We start from the raw sequence: 15,451 nt of genomic DNA on the forward strand, positions 1-15,451 counted from the left end.
TTAGTCTATAAATTCACGTATGGTAATGTCCCTTCTAATTTAAAGATACCTTTTCCTCACGTTTATTAATTTTGTTCTCTTCACATTCTCTCTATCTCGTCCGAACCCTTTGAACCTTGAGATCCCCCTACCTTCCTTCCCTTCTCTTGATTCTCCATTTGAAAAGTGCTAAGAAATTGGTCTCTGGAATAGGTGCCTTATTCTCTAGGCCTTTGCGGCCCATGGCAAAGTGTCATGCCTTCTTCTTCTTCCTCCATGGTTGAATCAGCCAGCTAAGCGCATCGGGGCCCTAAGGGTAAGACTGCGTGTACACAAGACTATACATCATCATCATCATGGCCACCGCATTATCACATGTAGCCAGGATCCGGCTCACATTCACACTCATCTAACAGAGCAGAACAACGAAAATAACGGAAGTGCTGGATTGGGTACATAAGGGTGAGTTTTTGTCATACATTCAATGTACAGAAAAAAAGTATACATTAACAGACGCCTTAGACAGATGCCATACATCAAGTGTAGTGTACTACGTTTCTCCATCCTGCAAAGTCCAGCAAAAAACGTATAGGCTAAAGTATACTTTATTTTTTTTTTGCACTGTCATTTTTTCGGTCTTTTTGACAGAATCTGCAACAGAGGTTCCAAACGCAACCTCCAACACAGATGTGAGCAAGTGTAGGCCTATCATGTATTTGAATTACCACAACTTTCATACTCCTGCTAGAGTAAAAATACTCCTCAAAAATGGTCAGGGGAGTATTTTTAATCTTCCGGAAAAAATGTAGCGCGACTTTTGTGCGACAACTGTCGACGTGTAGCTCTAGCCTTAAAGAGCCTGTGTCAGCATGATCACTCCTATTAAACCAGGCATAATGCCTGGTAAGGTTGATCATGCTGATTAAAACAATCTCTCTCTTATATTTTTAGCTTCTACTGATGCGGAGAAAAATCGGAATTAGACTTACCGTTAATTCTGTTTCCTTGAATCCACCATGACAGCTTACACAGGAGATTGACCCCTTGACCTCTGTAGGGGCAGGAACACACAGAGTTTAAAAGCCACCACTCACTCTCTCCCTTAAGTGTTTACAAATTACCTAAGTGGGTGCCTTTAAATCTTAAACCCTATAACAAAAAGGTATATAAAAACTCAAAAGAAGAATTTATTTCTTTTTCATACTAAATAATCGGTATAGTTAAAGGAGGGAATATATGAGCAGTCATGGTGGATTCAAGGATACAGAATTACCGGCAAGTCTAATTCCGATTTTCCATTTCATCCACCATGACGGCTTACACATGAGAACTAACAGATTATACAGTAGGGGGGGCTACTGCTTGCAGAATTTTCTTGGCTAAGGCAAGATCTGTAGAAGCAGAGATATTTATTCGATAATGTTTAATGAACATATTTATACTAGACTCCGTAGGGGCCCTTCATATTTTATCTAGAGATACACCAGCCTTTTCTGTTCAAGAAAAAACACTCGCTCTGGTGGAATGGGCTTTTATTTTTGTAGGACCATGTAAGACCCATTAGAGCATAGCAGCAGGATATAGTAGTTTTAATCCAGGAACCTATGGATGCTTTGGAAAGCTTCTTCCCTTTATTGTGACCTGTGAACTGAATTAACAGATTGTCCTCTTTCCTAAAGATCTGACTGGCTTCCAGGTACTGGATGATAGATTCCATTACGTCTAAGAGATGGAATTGTTCTTCTGTAGGGTTTTGTGGGTCACTATAAAATGAAAGTAAGACAATTTCTAGGTCCCGATAGAAGTCAGAGACTACCTTTGGAAGGAACCCCGGGTCTAAAAATGTTAGCACTATCCTTGTCAGGAAATATTACAAGAAAAGGTTCTCAGCATGAGAGGGCCTGTATTTCCCCTAGACGTCTAACCGATGTTATGGCTATTAAGAAGGACGTTTTAAAGGAGATGTCCAGTATAGGAGCAAAAGGTGATCTTGTCAACCCCTTTAGGACTAAAAATTTAAAACCCAGAGGAACATTAGGAGTTAATGGTGGTCTACGTCTGGATGCTGCTCTCATGAAACATTTCATCCATCTATAGAATGCCCCCAGGCAGAGATGTGGACTTTTAGGGTACTTGGCCCAAGTTCAAGGTCTCGACCTTTCTCAAGAAAAAAAAAAATTCTGAATACATGGGGAGGACATATTTGGAGAATCATCTCCCAACCATCTACAGTACATCTTCCAGATTTTAGGTAAATTTTTTCCCTGCTGGCTTTTTTTTTTTTAAACAGTATGCTCAAGGCTCTTCTTGGTACGGTTGCGCCCTCTCGGTCGCTCAGGCCCTGGTGTCCCAGCACTCGGCCCTCCCCCTGGTTCGGCGAGGGACTGCGAGGCTTTCAAACTTACGGCCTGACAGCGAGCGGTCAGCTATTGTGTTTAGAATGGAGAGCCAGCTTCTTTTCGGCCAGTAGGGGGTTATCAATATCACCATTACTGGGTCTGTTTAGAATTTCCTGTAGGACTCGGGGATTTAGAGCCCAGGGAGGAAAAGCATATGCTAGGTCCCAAGTCCGTTTTATTGAGAAAAGCATCTACTGCCCAAGGCCTCTCTCTGGGATCTAAGGAACAAAAGTATTAGACTTTTGCATTTTTCTTTGAGGTGGACAGGTCTATTTGTGACCTGCCAGATTTTTGGGAAATTTCCAGAAAGATTCCCTGATTTAATAGACCATTATTTCAGGGCTAGGGTTTTTCTGCTCAAAAAACCCCCCTCTAGATTTTCTGATCCCTTGAGATGAACCGCTGCAATGGGTAGAACTTTTTATTTATTTTTCTTAGTCTTCAAGACCGCTCGCAGCTCTCTGTAGTTTGAGGATTTGTTTTTTATTTCCTCTGACCATTTTCACTGGTAGGTTGAGGGGGCTATTTTTGCTCCCCCACCCTGTACCACTTGCGTCTGTCATGATTTGTATCTATGGTTCTTTCCGCCAGAAGACGCTCTTTGATAGATTTGTCTGTCACCAATTTAAAACCGACCTTACTTTGTAAGGAAAGATTATCTTCCTGTCTAGGGATGATTGCTTTCTGTTCCAACACCCCAGGATCCAGGTCTGCGTAATACTGGTGTGAACCTGACCCCAAGCTACTGTCGTTATGCATGATGTAATGAGTCCCAGAATGCTCATAGCTCCCTATAGAGTTTTGTGATTGGAACGCTTATTCTTTCCCGGATAGTCTCTATTTTCTCCTGTGGGAGAGATGAAGATTCGGACATTGAATCTAACGTTACTCCTAGAAACTTCCTGTTGGATGACAGGATCAAGAAGGACTTTTTCATGTTTACCAACCAACCCCGGTCAGCATTTTATTTTTTACAAAAAGTCTTTTTGACTGATTGCTTCTAATTCTGAGTTTCCTATTAAAAGGAAATCATCCAAGTATGGGAAGATTTGTAGTCCTTATCTTAGAGGAGATATCGTCTCTACAACCAGCTTTGTGATGATCCTTGGGGCTGAGGAAACCAGGGCGGTGAATTGGAAATTATGCATTGAGCCCTCATCATCTCTTAGCGCAAATCTGAGATATTTTTGTGAATTGAGATAGATAGGAACAGGATAGGAAGCGTCTTTTAGATTGACGGATGTCATATAAGCTCCTTCTTTGACTAAGGGACGATAAACGAAAACATTTTGAACTTCCTGTACGTTATCGCTCTGTTTAGTCCTTTTAAATTTATGATGGTACGGGAAGATCCGTCTGGTTTTTGTACTAAGAATAACCTTGAATAGAAGCCCTTCCCCTGTCTAATTCGGGTACATTTTTACTACCCCCGATTTTATTTTATTTTTCAGTCTAACACCTTGCCACATTTTTAATAAAACAGTGGGGCCTGAAATCTTCATGGAGGAGTTGAGGAAAATTCTATTTTCTAAGTGTTCTTCACGAAGGCTAAAGCCCAGGAATTTGATGTTACAGGTTTCCACTGGGTCAGAGAATTCCTCAACCACCCTCCAACTCTGGTGTCATTGCTTTCTGTTTTGCTTATTTGGGGAATTAAGGAGGAAACCCCTTCTTTGATAACTCCAGCGGCCTGTTTTCCCCTTTCCCCCATAGGGTCTGAACTGCGCACTGAAGGGACGAAAATGTCTCCTTTTATTCTCTTCTGGAAAACCCTTCTTTTTATCAGCCACTTGAAAATTTATCTAGACAGGGTCGAAGATATTCTCCAATTTTTCCATGGAGTTCCTATCACCCTTCCAAGATTTCATGCAGAGCGCTCGTCTGGCAGAGTCTGAAAGAGCCGCGTCTTTAGCTATTAATCTGACTGATTCTGCAGAAGCGTCAGGCAGAAAAGCAGTGGCGGACCTAAAAAGTGGAATGGAGGGTAACATTTCTTCCCTAGGAGCTTTATTCCTTACGCGATTTTCTAACTCATTGAGCCAGAAATACATAACCCTAGTCACAGAAGTTGCCGCTATGTTTGTCTTTATCCCAAACATGGAGGCTTCCCAGCATTTCCTCAAAAAAAGGCATCTGCCTTTCGTTCCATGAAATCTCGTAATTGTGAGGAATCCTCATATGGCAGGGAAGTTTTCTTAACTTTTGCCACTTGTATATCAATTTTTGTAGTTATCTGGAAGTCTCTTGGTACAAGTAGCGCACTTTAGAGGTCTGGGCTTAGACTTTGTTTTTCTAGCTCCCTAAGGAACAGAGAAAAGCAACCAAGTATCATCTGTTGAATCATAGATACACAATATAAAATGAAGGAGACCTTACTCCCCATAGGGGAATTTACGGGAGGTGCAGACGGAGAGGGGTCCGTCCCTCCTGACGGGATGCTGGAGCTTACTGTGTTGACATGGTGGCGGAGATGCTGTTTCAGAGCTGCATGAGCGCCACATTTAACCTTATCGGCGTCTGATGTCATCCCTGTGCGCCGTAGCTCCCCTCCGCCATTCATTATTGCTAGTATCAATGAAGTGACCCACGCCGGCATCAGCGGTCTGCTTCCTGAATGTCTGTGGAAGTCCGGTCACGATACAGACCTAGCGCAGGCTCCAGCATGAGCCGGAGCGAGCACCCCTTGAGACCGCGGCCATTGGAGGTCTGCTTGCTACTCAGCGTGGTAGGAAGACACAAATTAAATGGAAACGCAGGCACCAGCATGAGTCGGAGCGAGTGTCCATTTTGCCCTGCCGCTCAGCCTTAGCCTCTGCCGCGGGGATTTGTTTTTGATTTTAGTTTCTTTTTACTCCCTACTAAAGAACAGCAACCAGGTAATAGAAAGCAACCTTCAAAAGAAACTTGAGTGACATTTGCAGATTATCCCACAGGGGAACTCACAGAAGTAGCCACCGAAGGTGGGTCTGCGATGTCCATGCGGCTTCTAGGGGACACTGGAGCTGATGTGTTGCTGGAGTCAGTGGAGACATTATTGTCAGAATTGCCTGCTCGTTTCCACATGGAGCGGCGTCTGACGTCATCAGCCCGCTTCCTAGGCGCGATGACACTTCCTCAAACATGAGGAAGGTCGCTTTGAGGAAAGGCTATTATCCAGGGACTCAAGTGTGTTGGTTGTGTCAAAGAAGATTGCCGCTTCTCTTGAGCTTTTGAATAGAGACGACCACCTTTTGCAGATTTTTTTCTGCCACGTGTAAATCAGAATTGTTAAAAACGAAATCACTTTGCTGGTACTGTAGAACCCTGCAGATCCGTCGCACAAAAATCTGCAACTAAAAGTCATGTTTGAACCCAGCCTTAGTCCTCGTTCACATTTCCGTTTTTCACTGATGTCTGCTGTCCACACTTTCTGCGGACATCCCACGTACCCATTGATTTAACCACCTCCGGACCGCCTAACGCAGGATCGCGTTCCGGAGGTGGCAGCCCTGCGCAGAGTCACGCATATATGCGTCATCTCGCGATGGCCAAGATTTCCTGTGAACGCGCGCACACAGGCGCGCGCGCTCACAGGAACGGAAGGTAAGAGAGTTGATCTCCAGCCTGCCAGCGGCGATCGTTCGCTGGCAGGCTGGAGATGTGTTTTTTTTAACCCCTAACAGGTATATTAGAAGCTGTTTTGATAACGTCTAATATACCTGCTACCTGGTCCTCTGGTGGTCCCCTTTGTTTGGATCGACCACCAGAGGACACAGGTAGCTCAGTAAAGTAGCACCAAGCACTTTTCCCATTTTTTTATACAAAGTTGGCATTTGACCAAGATATTTATCTCACCCAGCATGGGTATATGTAAAAAGACACCCCAAAACACATTCCTCAACTTCTCCTGAGTACAGAGATACCAGATGTGTGACACTTTTTTGCAGCCTAGGTGGGCAAAGGGGCCCACATTCCAAAGAGCACCTTTCGGATTTCACTCGTCATTTTTTACAGAATTTGATTTCAAACTCCTTACCACACATTTGGGCCCCTAGAATGCCAGGGCAGTATAACTACCCCACAAGTGACCCCATTTTGGAAAGAAGAGACCCCAAGGTATTCGCTGATGGGCATAGTGAGTTCATGGAAATTTTTATTTTTTGTCATAAGTTAGTGGAATATGAGACTTTGTAAAAAAAAAATCAAATAAAAAAAAAAATCATCATTTTCCGCTAACTTGTGACAAAAAATAAAAAGTTCTATGAACTCACTATGCCCATCAGCGAATACCTTAGGGTGTGTACTTTCCGAAATGGGGTCATTTGTGGGGTGTTTGTACTGTCTGGGCATTGTAGAACCTCAGGAAACATGACAGGTGCTCAGAAAGTCAGAGCTGCTTCAAAAAGCGGAAATTCACATTTTTGTACCATAGTTTGTAAACGCTATAACTTTTACCCAAACCATTTTTTTTTTTTACCCAAACATTTTTTTTTTATCAAAGACATGTAGAACAATAAATTTAGAGCAAAATTTATATATGGATGTAGTTTTTTTTGCAAAATTTTACAATTGAAAGTGAAAAATGTCATTTTTTTGCAAAAAAATAGTTAAATTTCGATTAATAACATAAAAAGTAAAAATGTCAGCAGCAATGAAATACCACCAAATGAAAGCTCTATTAGTGAGAAGAAAAGGAGGTAAAATTCATTTGGGTGGTAAGTTGCATGACCGAGCAATAAGTGGTGAAAGTAGTATAGGTCAGAAGTGTAAAAAGTGGCCTGGTCTTTCAGGGTGTTTAAGCACTGGGGGCTGAAGTGGTTAAATGGGTCTGTTCAAATTTCCGTATTTTTTTTTACTGACTGTGGGTCAGTAAAAATCATGGAGACATGCACTACTTTGATCCATGATCCGGACCAATCATGCCCACTGAAGTCTATGGGTCCGTGAAAATCAGTGACACATCCTTGTTGTGTCCGTTTTTCACTGAAGACTAATAGGAGATTCTTTGGAAACTACATTTCAGTTGAGCAACGTTAGTGAATTACAGATGACACATATACGGCCATTACTAGCGCGGACCGACTAAACAGTGCGGTGCATTCGTTAACTGCAGCCAGTTGCAGGTCGTACAGCTGCGTGGTACTCCTCTACAGCGCAGCCGTGTCGCAACTGCGCCGTTTGGTCATACCCTCACGCTTTCCAATTCGAGCTGCCAAAGTCATTCTCTGTAAGGACATACCCCTGGGCAAGGGAAATGGTAAAACCAGTTGGCAATTTACTCCGAAGTTTCAAGGAGGAATAACAGAGGAATAGCAAAGGACAGTATTAAACGAAAAGATGATTTAGAATTATTATTATATGGGGGATACAAGTAGTTATTACAACAGTCATGTCAGAAGAGGGGACAGCTCCTCTTTAAAGGCTCATACACATGAACGTATTTTTTGTCTGTGTCCATTCCATATTTTGCGCGGCTCATATACGGAACCATTTATTTGAATGAGGTAGCAAGAAAAAAAAAAAAAAAACAACACCGGAAATTACTCCATGTGCATTCTGTATCCGTATGTTCATTCTCCCCAAAAAAATAGAACATGTCCTTTTGTTATCCGTTTTGCAGACCAGGACAGGCATTGTCACAATGGATCTGCAAAATACACCCACCTAAAGAATTATTAGGAACACCATACTAATACGGTGTTGGACCCCCTTTTGCCTTCAGAACTGCCTTAATTCTACGTGGCATTGATTCAACAAGGTGCTGATAGCATTCTTTAGAAATGTTGGCCCATATTGATAGGATAGCATCTTGCAGTTGATGGAGATTTGAGAGATGCACTTCCAGGGAACGAAGCTCCCGTTCCACCACATCCCAAAGATGCTCTATTGGGTTGAGATCTGGTGACTGTGGGGCCATTTTAGTACAGTGAACTCATTGTCATGTTCAAGAAACCAATTTGAAATGATTCGAGCTTTGTGACATGGTGCATTATCCTGCTGGAAGTAGCCATCAGAGGATGGGTACATGGTGGTCATGAAGGGATGGACATGGTCAGAAACAATGCTCAGGTAGCCCGTGGCATTTAAACGATGCCCAATTGGCACTAAGGGGCCTAAAGTGTGCCCAGAAAACATCCCCCACACCATTACACCACCAGCCTGGACAGTGGTAACAAGGCATGATGGATACATGTTCTCATTCTGTTTACGCCAAATTCGGACTCTACCATTTGAATGTCTCAACAGAAATCGAGACTCATCAGACCAGGCAACATTTTTCCAGTCTTCAACAGTCCAATTTTGGTGAGCTCATGCAAATTGTAGCCTCTTTTTCCTATTTGTAGTGGAGATGAGTGGTACCCGGTGGGGTCTTCTGCTGTTGTAGCCCATCCGCCTCAAGGTTGTGCGTGTTGTGTCTTCACAAATGCTTTACTGCATACCTCGGTTGTAACGAGTGGTTATTTCAGTCAATGTTGCTCTTCTATCAGCTTGAATCAGTCGGCCCATTCTCCTCTGACCTCTAGCATCCACAAGGCATTTTCGCCCACAGGACTGCCGCATACTGGATGTTTTTCCCTGTTCACACCATTCTTTGTAAACCCTAGAAATGGTTGTGCGTGAAAATCCCAGTAACTGAGCAGATTGTGAAATACTCAGACCATCCCGTCTGGCACCAACAACCATGCCACGCTCAAAATTGCTTAAATCACCTTTCTTTCCCATTCTGACATTCAGTTTGGAGTTCAGGAGATTGTCTTGACCAGGACCACCCCCCTAAATGCATTGAAGCAACTGCCATGTTATTGGTTGACTAGATAATTGCATTAATGAGAAATAGAACAGGTGTTCCTAATAATTCTTTAGGTGAGTGTATATATGGTTGTGTGCATGAGCCCTTAATCAGTGTTTATGAGCTGTAAAGGGTTTTTTCAGACAGGTTTTGGTTTTAAAGAATTTAATCAGAAGTCGCTAAAAAAAAATAAAAAAAGTGAAAAAAATAAGTGTGCAGATGGCTTTTTTTTCCGCAGTTTTTTCCTATAGGAAAAACACCAGAAAATAAACCCGCTTGACTTTTTTTTTTTTTTTCCAGAGCAACCAGAGCTCACCTTTCATTTTAAGAAATGAAAGGTGAGTTCTAGTTGGTTGCTATGGGCAACTAAGACAGTTTTCCTGGTAGTCAGTTTGATCAATGTGCCCCAGTGCGCTTCCTCACTAGCATCTTCTTCATGGCATTTTCCCCCATAGAGAAGCGGGTGTGAAAACGTCAGGAAAACCCCTAGAGCTCCAGCATGCTGCGTTTCTGAAAGGAAGTCAGAAAAGTAAAAAAATAAAAAATAAATAAGTCGCCTAATGAACAAAATGTGTCCTGTGATTCACATCTCCCGCAGTACTTCAGCCAACATCTGGGAGTTGGCGCTTTTACAGCAAAAAAATGTTATAAATAAATTTAAAAAAAATAAGTCAACGACAGTATGTGGCTACATGCACACGAACGTTAGGGCTCCGTGCCCGTGCTGCGGACCGCAAATTGCAGTCCTCAATGCACTGGCACAGACCGTGCGGCAGCCGCATGCGGATCGCGGACCCATTCACTTGAATGGGTCCGCAATCGGGGAGATGCAGTGTGGAACGGAAGCACGGATTGGAAGCTATACGGAGTGCTTCAGTGATGTTCCTCTCCGTGCCTCCTCACCGCAAAAAAAATAGAACTTGCTATATTTTTTTGGCGGTGCGGACAGATCACGGACCCATTCAAGTAGAATGGGTCTCTATGAGTCCTGGCCGACGCACAGATGTTGCCCGTGCATTGGGGACCGCAAATTGCATGAGCCCTAAAGGGGTTATCCAGTATCTAAAACAGCCCCCCCCCCCTATTGTGGGGGGGGGGGGGCAGGTGGGGATGGGGACAAGCATTCCTAGCGTCACCCGTGGTGCTAGGGAGGCTTCCCCCCCCAACACCGGATGTTTTCATCTGTGTACAGGGAGAAGCTGCAGCGGCGGTGCGGGGACCAGGAGCGGAGCGGGGTAAGTATATTTCCTTTGAGGAGCCTGGCATGTGGGAAGGGTCGGGGGACGCTGTTGCAGATACTAAATTACCCCTACTGTAGCTAATAATAATAATAATGTTCTCACAGGCGGCACAAGCTGTAAAAAAAATAACAGAACTTATACTCACACCCCCCCCCCCCCCCCCCCAATGCCCTGCTGCTTCCCCTTCAAATGGTGCCAGGGTCCCTGTTGCGCTCCACTCCCTGCTCCTGTCTCTACACAACAGGAAATGGCTGGCACTGCCACCCAGCCAATCACTAACTGAAGCGGGTCATGGCTACAGTGGAACAGCAGCAGTGGGGTATGCTATATATTATTTTTTTTCCAGCATGTTTGTTCAACCTGTGGGAAAACCTTTTTTATGTACTGGAATACCCCTTTAAAAAAAAAAAATGTATATACTCCTGCAGTTTTCACCCTGCCCACTGGGCCTAAAAGGCTAGGATATGCCCCCACTGTCTTATAGGTGCAGGACCCACCGCTGGGACCCTCACCTATATCAGAAACGAAGCCCCGCACTCCGGTCCGGCCACCACCAAGCGCTCTCCCCATAGAAGTGAATGGGAGCGTACCGCGCATGACCAGCCACCGCTCCCATTCACTTCTATAGGCCCGACGGAAATAACCGAGCCAGCGCTCGACTATTTTAGGGGGCCGTGCCGTCCACCACTTTCAGGCCTCCGTTCTAGATATAGGTGTGGGTCCCAGCATATTCTAGCGATATACCCCCTTTACCTGAGATGGGAATACCCCTTTAAGACTTCCTGTTCTTTGAGAGCAGCTCCATGGGTCATAGACACAGTGGGAAGGAGGGGACCCCATTAACTTTTATGGTACAATTTTCTAGGCACGTGCTGTGACCTGTGCAGAGGTCAGGAGGGAGTAGATAAGCTGTGATATGACCTGTTGTGAATGGTGGGTCCTGTGTTATCTCTGCAGGAGGTGATATCTGTCATTGTAATTCTGCCTGCGATGATAAGGATAATAGCTACTGAAAAGTTAGGCCACTTTCACACTAGCGGCAAGGAACTCCGGCAGGCTGTTCTGGCGGGTCAACAGCCTGTTGGATCCGTGCTGCCGCTAGTGCACGTGTTCCCCCGGACTACCGCTCCGGCCCCCATTGACTATAATGGGGGCGGGCCGGAGTTCCAGCGGCAGCATGGCAAACATGCCGAGAGACGGCCGGAATAAAAGTACGACATGTCCTTGCCGCTAGTGTGAAACTAGCCTTACCTGTGCGGAATGGGAAATCATGACCTATGAAAAGATATGTTTAATATAAAAACATGATTTCAAGAATAGGTAATTTTCTGACGACGCACTCCCTATACGTTGAGTGAAACAAGTTCAGCCCGTCTCGTCTGTCACCTGATCACAGCGCTATGTGATGGTATAATGGAATCTGCCCCGATTTCCAGACGTGTGCATTCACAACTCCTCTGTTGGGGCGCGTGACGAGACCTGTCCATCAGCGCCTGCACTGAACAACATGTGCATGCACTCACTGGTTTAGGACTGGTCAGGTGCCCCCCCCACCGGTGGGCAGGTTCAGAGCGGGAGCGGAGTACAGTCAGAAACTGCACGTGGTGGATATCAGGGCAGATACTACAACGTTACACAAGTCTCTTAGGTCTCGCGCACAGGACCGGGTTTTTCATCCATGTGCTATCCGCATTTCTTCTGGCTAGCGCACTGACATTCATTTCTAAGGGGCCACGCACACCTCTGTATTTCCTGCGGATCCACGTGGCTGTCATGTACACAGATGCACAAGGAACGGGTCATATTATTGTCCGTTATGTGGACAATAGACATTTCTATCATGGGCGCCACATATTGCGGAACTCACGCGAGCGGCATGGTCGTGGGCACGAGCCCTTAGGCTACTCGTACATGTGCTTTTGCTGCAGATCTCACCCCTTGCATTGAAAAAGGTTAAATGCGCACCAAAAAAAAAAAAAAACAACCCACAAACAATTGACGTGCTGGCGATTTCTAAATCCGCACGGCAGGTCAATTTCTGCATGGAACGAAAATGCAGAGTGTACGTGGGATTTGGGAGCGCTCGTTCACTTTGAGAGTCCGCATGGAGACAGCACCCGCAACCTGCGTTGTGTAAAGGCGTTCTTAAAGCAAGATTTTGAAAAAACTTGAGTTTTTCTTCATGTGGATCTTGACGCATCTTTTTTAACCAACGGGTGTTCACTTTAATACAAAGCTGCCTTTTCAGCTTGAGGTTTTTTTTACGCAGATCGGCTCCCAAAAAAAACGCATGGACTTCCATGGAGCTGATTTTTTCCGCTTCCCATTCATTTAACGGAGAGATTCAGCGCTGGTTCTTTATTCCATGTGTAAAAACAAAACAAAAAAAAGCAAATGCTGCTTCCTATTGAATGGAGTCCGGCAGCTGCTTCGAGGCGTTTATTTTGGAGCTGATTGAGGCAGAAACGCTGCAAAATCAGCGCCAAAAATCTGTGTGTGAACTGGCCCGTGGTTTCACACAATGACGCTGCACAGCATAGACTGACCCGAGGATCAGCTTGTGGGCAGCTAAGACATATGCCACTCATTGGGTGCAGCGGTGATGCCGGTACATACGTCATGTGACCACTGCCCCCGGTGCGACACGTCACATGGTTCAAAGTAAACAAAAATCGTCGGAGGGCCAAACCGAAGTAAGGGCACACACAGCACTACCGCCAGCCAGGTCTCGTCAGTGTATTAGATGCGTCGTCATCACCCCCACGTTGTAATATTTGGGGCGCATTACTGTTCCTATCCTCCAGTGTAGGATTACCGCTAATACCGCCATCTTATCCGTCCTGCAGGCTACTATACTGCCACATGGGCACAACCGTATCAGGGCGCTTTGAGCAATTTATGGGCACAACCACAGTAAACTGGCGCTGCAGGGTAGTGCACGCACACGACCGCTCACCGCTCCCAGTTATGTGAAAAGGGGGAATGGAAAAAGAAAAGGGGGAATGGAAAAAAGAAAAAGGGGGTGAAAAATGGAGCAGAGGCCACAGAAAGTCTCCTAAACTCCAGAAGCCTCCCTGCCAGAGGCCTACACATGTGTGCTGAGCATGGGCCACTGAGGAGGTGCCGGCTCCCCGAGGTACCAGGGGCAGACTCCGGATACAAGGTGCCAGCTGCGCCCATGCCCGCAGCGGGGGGTGCAGTGAGGGGAAGGGGCTGAGGCCGGTACCTGTCACACGCGTCACTGGGGAGCCCTCGGGGGGAGATCATCAGCTGTCACCGACACCGCTCACTCAGCTGCCATTACCTGGGATGCCGGAATGTACCATCCGCTCCACTCCCGGGGGGAGAGTTGGGGCATTCGCTCACTGCACCATGGAGAAGTTCAGTCTCCTTCCCTGCACAACGCGCGGTCTGCCGCCTCCCCCCAGCTATTCCCTGCGGGTGATGAGATAGGAGCCGGCCTCAGAGGCGGGAGCGGACGAGCAGACAGGGCGTTCGGTATCTGACGTCCCCCGTCTGCTGTAATAGACTGCTCCACAGTACGGGAGCTCCGGAGGCTCAAACGGCTTCGGCTCCAACCCCTGCTGATAAGCAGGAAAGGGGAAGCCTTTGGTAGGCGGTCGGTGGAGACTGTGGGAAGTGGGTCCCAGGGAAGGGTAAAATGTCCGCGCTCTGCTCTCTCTGTAGTAGTAATGTGTGTTCTTTGCTGGATTTTAATAAAGCTACACCTGATTGAAGCACAGCAACAGAAACGTATAGGGCTGCCACCGACCCCAACAGAAAATACTGGCCAAGTTTACAGGGGTGGAAAGGGGTGTGGTTTATTGGGGGCGTGGCTTAACAAGGGTTGTTATTTATGACTGATGGTTTTGTGCCTTTTAAAATAAATAAATAAATATTTTTTCTTGTTTCTAAACAGATAACAACATGTCATTTACTGTACAAGACACTAAAGTATTTCCATCATGTCTCCAGTCCTCATTTTGCTTTGGTTTATACACTGCTTGTCTCTAGGGGTTATCGCCTGCGCACTACAATACATAATAATATGGACAGCCGCGCTGAAATTCCGCCAACAATCCACCAGCGGCGCATGCTTTCTGCTTCTCGCACATCTCAGCGGCAGGCAGCCCTGAGCATTGCGGGTTATAGCCGGGGTCAGGAGAACTCCGCCCTAAACATAGCTATACACCTCATCCCAACCAGTCCCCTGAATGCCCCCACACAGCAGTCATTCCCCCTTTATGCCCAGATATGTGCCCCCTCACAGTAAGGCTACTTTCACACTAGCGTTTTTACTGGATCTGGCAGGGCTCAGCAAAAACAATTCTGTTACAATAATACAACCGCATGCATCCATCATGAACGGATCCGGTGGTATAATGTCTTCTATAGCCATGACGGATACGTTTTGAACTCCATTATAAGTCAATGGGGGACGGATCCGTTTTCTCTATTGTGTCAGAGTTAAACGGATCCGTCCCCATTGACTTACATTGTGAGTCATGACTGCTGCCGATCAGCTGTTCCAGGGATCCGCCGCGCTCACCGGCGCTCTGGTGAGTGCAGCTGAATCCAGGTATCTCTCCCAGGCACAGCGCTGTACATAGTATAGTGGCTGTGCATGGTATTGCAGCTCAGCCCCATTCACTTCTATGAGGCTGAGCTGCAACTAGGCCATGTGCCCGATGTACAGTGATGTCAAGAGGCCACGGCGCTCACGGAGTACCGGCCTCTTCTAACAGCTGGTCTGTAGGGTTGTTGGAGCCCTACCAATCTGATATTGATGACCCTATCCTAGGGATAGGTCATCAATATTTATTACCGGATAACCCCTTTAAGGGGATTGTGCAGTGCTATCATCAATATCCAATTGGCCAGCGTCTGACTACCAGCATCCCCCACAGATCAGATGTTTGAAAGGGTAGCTTTTCTTGGGTAAGGGCCCTTTCACACCTGCGTTCTTTTCTTCCGGCATAGAGTTCCGTCGTCGGGGCTCTATGCCGGAAGAATCCTGATCAGTTTTATCCTAATGCATTCTGAATGGAGAGAAATCCGTTCAG

At 45.8% G+C, this 15,451-nt stretch overlaps 1 protein-coding gene across 2 annotated transcripts in view; it reads right to left on the reverse strand.

Moving 5' to 3' along the window:
• Positions 1 to 13,940, reverse strand: part of CUL2 (cullin 2) — a 156,749-nt gene extending 142,809 nt beyond the window's left edge. Inside the window, exon 1 of one of the 2 annotated variants that reach the window (XM_040434290.1) lies at positions 13,615 to 13,938. The gene's annotated coding sequence lies outside the window, so the exon portion shown is untranslated. Of the gene's footprint in view, positions 1 to 13,614 lie in introns of both variants that reach the window. The other variant, XM_040434291.1, reaches the window with a different exon arrangement.
• Positions 13,941 to 15,451: the final 1,511 nt, after the last annotated feature.

This window comes from Bufo bufo, chromosome 5 (genome assembly GCF_905171765.1).
Source record: "Bufo bufo chromosome 5, aBufBuf1.1, whole genome shotgun sequence".
NCBI lineage: Eukaryota > Metazoa > Chordata > Amphibia > Anura > Bufonidae > Bufo > Bufo bufo.